The following is an 8178-nucleotide window of genomic DNA, read 5'->3' as shown; positions in this document are numbered from 1 at the left end:
CCACTCTCCCTCTACGCTCCCAGTATCGCCACTCACACCACTGGTCCTGAAGGGATCATCCGCCCTGGATCCCTGTGTTTCCAGGGAGAAGGATGAGGCTGTCTGCTCCTTTAAAGACTGACAGCCTCGGAAACCCCGGGGGTGGGGTGGGGTCCTTCTGCTCTGTCTGAGAGGGTGGTCATGAGTCAGAGTGAACTGGGTGACAGTGGGTGGGTGGGTGACTGCCTCTTGGAATCCCAGAGTGCCCTCTGAAATCTTATTGGCTCCCATGTTAATGAATGAATTGAATCCATGCCTAACAGACTTACGCATTGACGCTGCCTGAGTCATGGGGCCACCTTCAGCAGATAAAAACCATCCCGTTAACATCATAAAACCCAAAGGCCGTGTCACGCCCGTGCCCCCTCATCTGGTTTCCATCCCTCTGACTTCGAATCCTTCCCACATAGGATCATCTTCAAATTCTAGAGCTTTCTCCCGACTTTTCCCCTTACCCTGAACAAACACTAAACCCCCAGGGTCACCAGGGCCCCTCAGAGGCAAGCAAGGATGCTGGGATACCTGTTCAGAGAGATGCAAAACACATCGATAGTCCCAGGCAGGGCAATAACCACTTATGGTCTCTGTCAGACGGGGTTCATGGATCAGCCAGTGTCAATTCTACCGTAATCCATCCAGAACCCGCTGACGTCTCCGCTGCCTCCTCCACGTGGTCCCGCCCACCCCCCCATCCTCCTTTCAGACCCAGGGCGCCCGACTCTGCCCTGATCCCCGACTATGCCTTCGCCTCCAAGTCTGTTCTCCCCGAAGGAAGTAACCGGAGGGTGCCTGTCCCTCCCCTGCCCAGGGCCCTGCAGGGCTCCCATCGCCCTTGGATCAAAGCCTGAGTCCTCTCTGTGGCCCACAGGGCCCCTTCCCTTCCCCGCCCTCCCCTCCTCCTCTCTCTCCCTTGTCCCCTCCACTTCAGCCACACTGGCCTCCTGGGGCTGTCCCTCCAACTCACCAGGCGCAATCCTGCCCCAGGGCCTTTGCACAGGCTGCACGCTCTGCCCGGAAGGAGCACGCACCTCCAGATACCGGCTTTGGCCAACATTTGTTAAAATGTCACCCCTTCGAGGGGTCAGGCAAACAAACGAGCCAGTTGCCACAGAGCAACCTTTGGGCTTGCATGCATCAGACGAAAACTGGGCTCCGTAGGGTTTTTTCCGAAGCAAGCCAGCAGGCCTTTCCTCGAAGGTGCCCCTGGGTGGCCTCGAACCTCCAGCCTTGCGGTGAGCAGGGCCTGAGCCCATCGCACGCCCAGGTCTCGCTCTGTGTAAGGTTGAGAAATGCTTCCCCCTGGTGGCGTAGCGGTTACCCTTTGGGCTGCTAACCCACCAGGTGCTCAGATGAAGAAAAACGAGGGGCTGTGCTCCCGGAAAGCTCACAGGGGCGGTTCTACCCTGTCCTATAGGGTCGTGAGGGGTCGGGATGAACTCCATGGAGGTGAGTTAGGCTTTGGAGGTTGTTCCTCCTCCATCGATACTGCTGCCCCCTCACCCAGTCCCTTATATTCCTGTCCACTTTATTATCTCCTTTTAAAACTCTGGGATGAACCTGGAAGCCAGGCCGCTGGGGGAGAGTCCACGCACCCCTGCCTCTTGTTTCTCGTGCTCTGCCACTAAGATATAACACCCTCGGCGTGGGGGTCTCTGTAGACTCTCCATGCTGTTTAAGATACCTCCCCTCCCCCCAGGTTCAAACAGCACCTGCCACATAGCTGTGGCTTGTCCTCAAGCCAGTCTCCAACGCATGGCGACCCTGTGCAAAACAGAACCCAGCCCGTCCTACGCCAGCCCCCCGCTCGGCTGCAGACCGGGCCATTGTGACCCAAGGGGTTTTCGTTGACTGATCCTCTGTAGTTAGCCAGGCCTTTCTTCCTGGTCTGTCTTAAATCCGGACATCCCGCTGTGCATCCCAGCAACACGTCGGCCTCCGTGGACAGACAGGGGTGTGTGTGGCTGCACATGAGGTATATTCAGGGGCAGAATAGGACAGGGTATCTCTATAGGACCCTATGGGGCAGGGTATTTCTATAGGACCCTATAAGACAGAGTATCTCCTCAGCAAGGTAAGTATGGGCTAACGTGTGCTTATGCACTAAGTTGTAGCAGTTTCACCGCTGAGTTGCCACTGCGGGAAATTGCCCACTCTCAGTTGTAAGCACGCCGAAACCTGTGCTTACCTTGCTAATGGGCTCCTCCTTCTCTGTCAGGGATGGCGGAGTGGAAGAGAGGACTTTGCTTCTGGAGGGAGGGGCTGGGGGCTGGGGGGCCAGACAGATGGCAGCCACACCTAGAAGGAGAATCTTTGATGGAGTAAAAACCAAACAAGTCAGCCCGGGCTTACCTGGTTTGCTAAGCTCCTAGGAACAGGACCTGGTCCAGGCACGGAAGGTGAGAATTCCGAGACCTGCCACTTTCTTGTGGTAAACAGATCCCTCACTGCCACTACTCGCAGTGACCCTACTGGACCAGGTAGGTTTCTGAGACGGTAGTTCACGACAGGAGTAGAAATCTTAGTCTTCCTCTAGCAGGATGGCTGGACAGTTAGCAGCCCCACCCGCAGCCCACAACACCACCAGGGTTCCCGATCGGCCTCATCGAGACCCTGTACACGGTTTCCAAAGTTGTAAATCTTTCCGGCCATGGACAGTCTCATCTTTCTCCCCAGGAGCAGCTGGTGGGCTGGAACTGCCCACCTTACTGTGAGCAGTCCAATGCTTCATCTGGCACACCTCCGGGACGCCTATCCCTGGGAACAGGACCTTGAAAATAGTAGCCCAATGTGTCGCCTTTTGAACCCCTGGGGCTCCTGTGCTGGTACACAGTAGGCGCTGAGCAAATGCAGGTTCACCTCCAGGGCAACTCCTCCCCCCAGCCCTAAGCCATTTCTGACCACAGCCCATTCCAAAGGGTGTCAGACACTCCCGAACAAACACTGCTCTGCTGGGCCCCAGGCCAGCCCAGGAGGAAGAGCAGCTCAAAGGCTTGCCCGGGTCTTTCCCCAGACCTCAAGGCCACGCGGAAGTATCGCCCGGCCTGCTCAGTCTAGCCTTGAACCAAGGAAGGGCAGTGGAGTCTTGAAGACACCAAGCTTAGGCCACCCAGAGAAGCTCCCAGACTCACCCTCTCTGCAGTCGGACTCCTAGCTGCCTGCCTGGGCTCCCTCACTACTGTGTAGCCCTGGGCAAGTGGCTGTCCCTCTCTGAGCCCAAGCATGTCCACCACATGCCTGGACTGACGTCCTCCGGCTCAGATTTTGAGTAGGCTGGCTTCTCTCGACACCCACCTGACCCCGGAGCAAGGACCCGCGGGCCCACGCCAGCAGCTCAAAGGCTTTCCTTATCCCCATTGTGCAGAGTGGGGAAACTGAGGCCCAAGGCAAAGGCCAGTTCTGTTTGGCTGGCCCTGTGGGGTTGGGAATCAGGGTTGTCAGAAGTGGCCCGCCCCCTCTGGCTCTTGATCTCAAACCCCTCTCTACTCTCCCCCAGGATTCCTGGACTCACCCCCAACCACACCAGGCTCACACTGTGCTCCACACTGCATGCCCCAGCCTCCCTGGTCCCAGGTGGACCCTCCTTCCCCAGGCCCTCCACCAGGCAGAGTCCACCACCTCCCAGGAGGACACCCACCTCCTGGACAAAGAGACTTGAGGCTGCAACCTGACCCTGCTCTCCCAGGGACGCTCGCTTTGTTCTGCAAAGGGCAGCCACTGACCCAGAAAACGGTCACCACCACTCCCCTGGCCACCACCGACTCCCCACCTTCTCTCCCTCTGATGGGAGCCACCTTCCTGCCTCACCCAGAACGGAGTCCAGTGAGGGGACCCCTGTGAGCCCCGTCTACCCCTGCCCCAAACAACAGTCCCAGTTAATCACTCCCTGCCTGGTCTTCCCCCCAAACTCCTGGAGGGGCTGGCAATGGGTTCAGCCTGGTCCCGGGTGCTCCCCAAACTCCCAGAAGCGCCAGCAGTGGGGCGAGGAGGTTGTAATTCTCTTGGGAATTCCTTGAAGCTACTGGAAGCTCAGGTGCCTGCCTCGACTGCTACAACTTCAGGCTGCAGTGGGAAAGCCTGGGTCTTGGTGGGTACGGATGACCGCCTGTCTTCCACTAGGGACAGCCAAGGCCAACCTGTGCCCCTCGGGCCTCCTGGCACCACCTGGACAACAATGACCCTTTTAAGTGAGGCCCCGGGCAGGCGGCCAGGGCAGGAACTGCTGGCCAGATAATCCCTTTGGAAACTATGTCAGATGCCCATGCAGAGGGCCAGGCCTCTGCTTCCTGGGGAGTTGGGCAGAAGGAGGGATTCCCTGAATCCTGCAACAGGGGAGCCCTGGCGCACATCGGAAAGGTGGTGGGCAGAGCAGGAGGGGGACTTACCTGTGTGAGGAGCTGAGTGGTCTCAGGGCAGGTGTCAGGAGTCAGGCCCTGGGCACCCGCCTGGTGTGGGGGTGGGGAGGGGACCCGAGTCTGGTGTGCTGCTGCTGGTCTCACCACCTGTTTGCCTAACTTGCCTTTCCGGCCGCGGGCGGCCCTGTGCCAGGTGGAACCAGCGCAGAGGCGGTGTGCAGGGGGGAGTGGTGAGCTACTGGCCCCGCCCGCACTGCCGACCAGCCTGCCCTGGCTGGAGAGTATGGCTCTGTCCTGCTTTTGTGCAGAGCAGCTGGCTGGCCTTAACCCCTGCGTGTCTGGAGGCCTCGTGGCGCACCGCTGTCCTCAGCCCCCACCCTGCATTCCGGAAACACCTGCTGGGGAAGTGAGGGGATGGGTGGGTGGGCTGAGACCCCAGTCGACTCTCACTCCACACCACTCCCAGCTGTGTGACCTTGAGTAAGTCCCTCCACCTTCCTGGGCCTCAGTTTTCTCATCCCAAAAAGTGGGGGCAAGACGACGCCCAGTGGCAGTGAGCTTTCAGGAGGGACAAGTGGAAACCTTCCTGTCCAGACAGGACACCTGAGGTTCAGCGCCACCAGGGGGCGCTCGAAACAGGACGACGGCCGCAGCAGGCAGGAGCCTCTCTGGGCCAGCTGCACTCGGCAGTCCCAGGGAAGCCGAACAGGTGCAGAGGGACGAGGAAGAAAGGCCTGGCGACCGGTCCCTGGAAACCAGCCAATGAGGACCCCTGTGGACCACAGCAGACTGGGGATGGCCTGAGTCGGCGTCAGTGAACACCCGCAGCTTAGGGCCAATGCACCTACAGTCTTCTTTCTCTGCTCCCCGGACTACTTCCACAGTGTTTTGTTAGCAGCTTGAACTATCTGGAGGAGCCCTGGTGGCGTAGTGGGTGTTGGGTTGCTGACAACGAGTTCAGCAGTTCGAAACCGGCAGCTGCTCAGCTGAAGAAAGACAGGACTTTCTACTCCAGTCAAGAGTTACAGTCTCGATGGCAACAAATGTACAAATGTGCTTGACACAATGGATGGATGCGATAAGAGTTGTATAAGCCCCCAACAAAATGATTTTTAAAGGAAAAAAAAGAGTTACAGCCTCTTTATAATTGATTGTGGCAGTGATTGTGCAACGCTTAAAAATAAATAGATACGTGGGTTTATTTCTGGGCTCTCAATTCTAACCCATTGGTCTAGGTGCCTATTGCTAAGTCTGCTTGGATTACAGGCTGTTTGGATTACTGTAACTCCACCGTATGCTTTAAAATCAGGAAGAGTGAGTCCTGTTTTGTTCTTCTTTCAAAACTGCTTCAGCCATTTGGGATGGCTTGCCATTCCGTATGAGGGTGAGACTTTCCGTAAGGAAGGCTGTTGGGATTTTGACTAGCCTGCACTGGATGTGTAAACAGATGTGGGTAGCACCGCCAACTTAACGATATTCAGCTTTTCAGTCCATGAACATGCAGGGTTTCTTCATTTAAGTCTTCTTCTATTTCACTGCTCAGCCTTTTATAGTTTATTATTGAAGTCTTTCATATCCCTGGGTAGATTCACTCATAGTCATTTTATTCTCTTAGATGCTATTACAAGTGGAATTGTTTCCTTAATTTCTTCTCAGATTTTTCATGGTTGGCATATAAAATCCTAATGGATTCCTGTCTGTTGGCTTTGTGGCCCGCAACTCTGCTCAACCCCTCTCCTCCTTCTAGATGTACATTGCTTCTTGATATGACTGAGCTGTCTGATGTCTGGATTATGTCCTAATAAAACGGTTTTTTAAAAGAGAAAAGAGTTACAGAAACTCACAGGGTCAGGTCTACTCTATAGGGTCCCAATGAGTTCGACACCAATTCTATGGCAATAAGTTTTGTTTTGTTTTTTTTGAGTGATGCCGTGGTGTCCAGTTGGGCTGTTAACCACAGGGTCAGCAGTTCAAAACCACCAGCAGCTCTGCGGGAGGAAGACTGGGATTTCTACTCCTGTAAACAGTTACCGTCTCAGAAACACAGCAGTGACTCAGTGGCTGTGAGTTTCGATTTGGAGGCTGGCTTACCTCTGAAGCCTACCTGCCTTGTCTCTCTAGAATTGGGGTTAAGGACTTTTACCTTGCTCTAAGCTGAATCCCTAAGGCCTGAAGGGTTCCTGCTACACAGTAGGCATTCAATAAATAGTTGCTGAATGAATTAATGAATGACCTATGGGGCTGGACCTCGAACAGCTCAGCCAAGTCTCCCTTTTACTGCAGGTGGCGTCTGGTGCTGATGTAGTAGCAAACTCTGACCACCAAGGGGCGCAAGAAACTCGACAACGACCCCAGCCAGACGCTAGGCCTTAGGTTATTTCCTTCACAGCCACCCTGTGGCACAGAGTAGAACTGCCCCTTGGGGTTTTGGAGACTTTAACTCTTTATAGGAACAGACAGCCTCATCTTTCTCCCTCGGAGCAACTGGCGGTTTTGAACCGCCGGCCTCTGCAAAATGGGGACAATGGGGAGGGAGGAGAGGGTGGGCAGATTGCAACCTCCAGGCATTTCTTTAAAAAACTGTCTATTTTCTAAAGTAAGGAGCCCCGGCGGCGCAGTGCTTACTCATTGGGCTGCTCATTGTGAGGTTAGCAGTTTTAAACCACCAGCTGCTTCGCTGGAAAAAGATGAGGCTTTCTACTCTTGTGAAGAGTTACAGTCTTGGAAACACACAGGGGCAGTTCTACAGGGTCTCTGTGAGTCAGGACTGACTCCATGAGTGTTTTAGAGTTTCATTTAAAAAGAATAATAATTTTTAAAAAAATAATAATTTTATTGGGGGCTCATACAACTCTTACCACAATCCATCCATCCACTGTGTCGAGCACATTTGTACATTTGTTGCCATCATCATTTTCCAAACAATGCCTTTCTTAGAGTTTTATTTTTTAAACTAAGGTTATAGGCAGATATGCCCGAGGGATATCATTGCTGGTGTCAGATGGAAAGCAAGAAAGATGCCTACTTGTGTTTTATTGACTATGCAGAGGCATTCGACTGTGTGGACCATCACGAGCTATGGATAACCTCGAGAAGAATGGGGATTCCAGAAGAGTCGGCTGTGCGCAGGCAGAATTTGTACATGGATTGAGAGGCAATTGTGCAAACAGAACAAGGGCGCACTGCATGGTTAAAAACCAGGAAAGGTGTGCATCAGGGCCCTGTCCTCTCACCAGACTCGTTTAAGCTGTACGATGAGCAAATCCTCACAGGAGTTGGCTCTGTCAAGAAGAGTGTGGCATCCTGATTGGAGGAAGGGTGATTAACATCCTGTGGTAAGCAGGTGACACAGCCTGGCTTGCTGAAAGGGAGGAGCACTTGAAACGCTTGCTCATGAAGCTCCAAGATCGCAGCCTTCAGTATGGATGACGGCTCCGTGTAAGGAAGGGCCAGACCCTCGCAACTGGACCGACAGGTAACACCGTGATCATAAAAACGGAGGAAAGGTTGAAGTTGTCAAGGATTTCGTCTTGCTTGGATCCACTATTGATGCTCATGGAAGCAGCAGTCAAGAGATCAAAAGACGAGTTGCATTGGGTAAACCTGCTGCAGACGACCTTTCTAGAATATTGAAGAGCAAGAATGTTCCCCTGAGGACTAAGGTGCACCGGACTCAAACCATGGTGTTTTCCCTTGCCTCATATGCACGTTGTTTTAGTCTGGGTAAACTAGGGAAACAAATCCACAGAAACTCATATGCATAAGAGAGAGAGTTTTCTATAAAGGG

General features: G+C 54.1%; 1 protein-coding gene across 1 annotated transcript in view; it reads right to left on the bottom strand.

Moving 5' to 3' along the window:
- The window catches only part of TJP3 (tight junction protein 3), a 51189-nt gene extending 46753 nt beyond the window's left edge, over window positions 1–4436 (bottom strand). Inside the window, exons 1-2 of the mRNA XM_045300051.1 lie at window positions 4422–4436; window positions 2225–2334 (exon numbers count right to left, since the gene is read on the bottom strand). The gene's annotated coding sequence lies outside the window, so the exon portion shown is untranslated. The remainder of the gene's footprint in view (window positions 1–2224; window positions 2335–4421) is intronic.
- Between the last annotated feature and the right edge of the window lie 3742 nt (window positions 4437–8178).

The sequence above is a fragment of the Echinops telfairi genome, unplaced genomic scaffold, assembly GCF_000313985.2.
Source record: "Echinops telfairi isolate 266 unplaced genomic scaffold, ASM31398v2 ScPeMD7_7459;HRSCAF=8497, whole genome shotgun sequence".
Classification (NCBI taxonomy): domain Eukaryota; kingdom Metazoa; phylum Chordata; class Mammalia; order Afrosoricida; family Tenrecidae; genus Echinops; species Echinops telfairi.
Note: the sequence above shows the minus strand (reverse complement) of the source record. Positions and strands in the feature narration are given on the sequence as shown.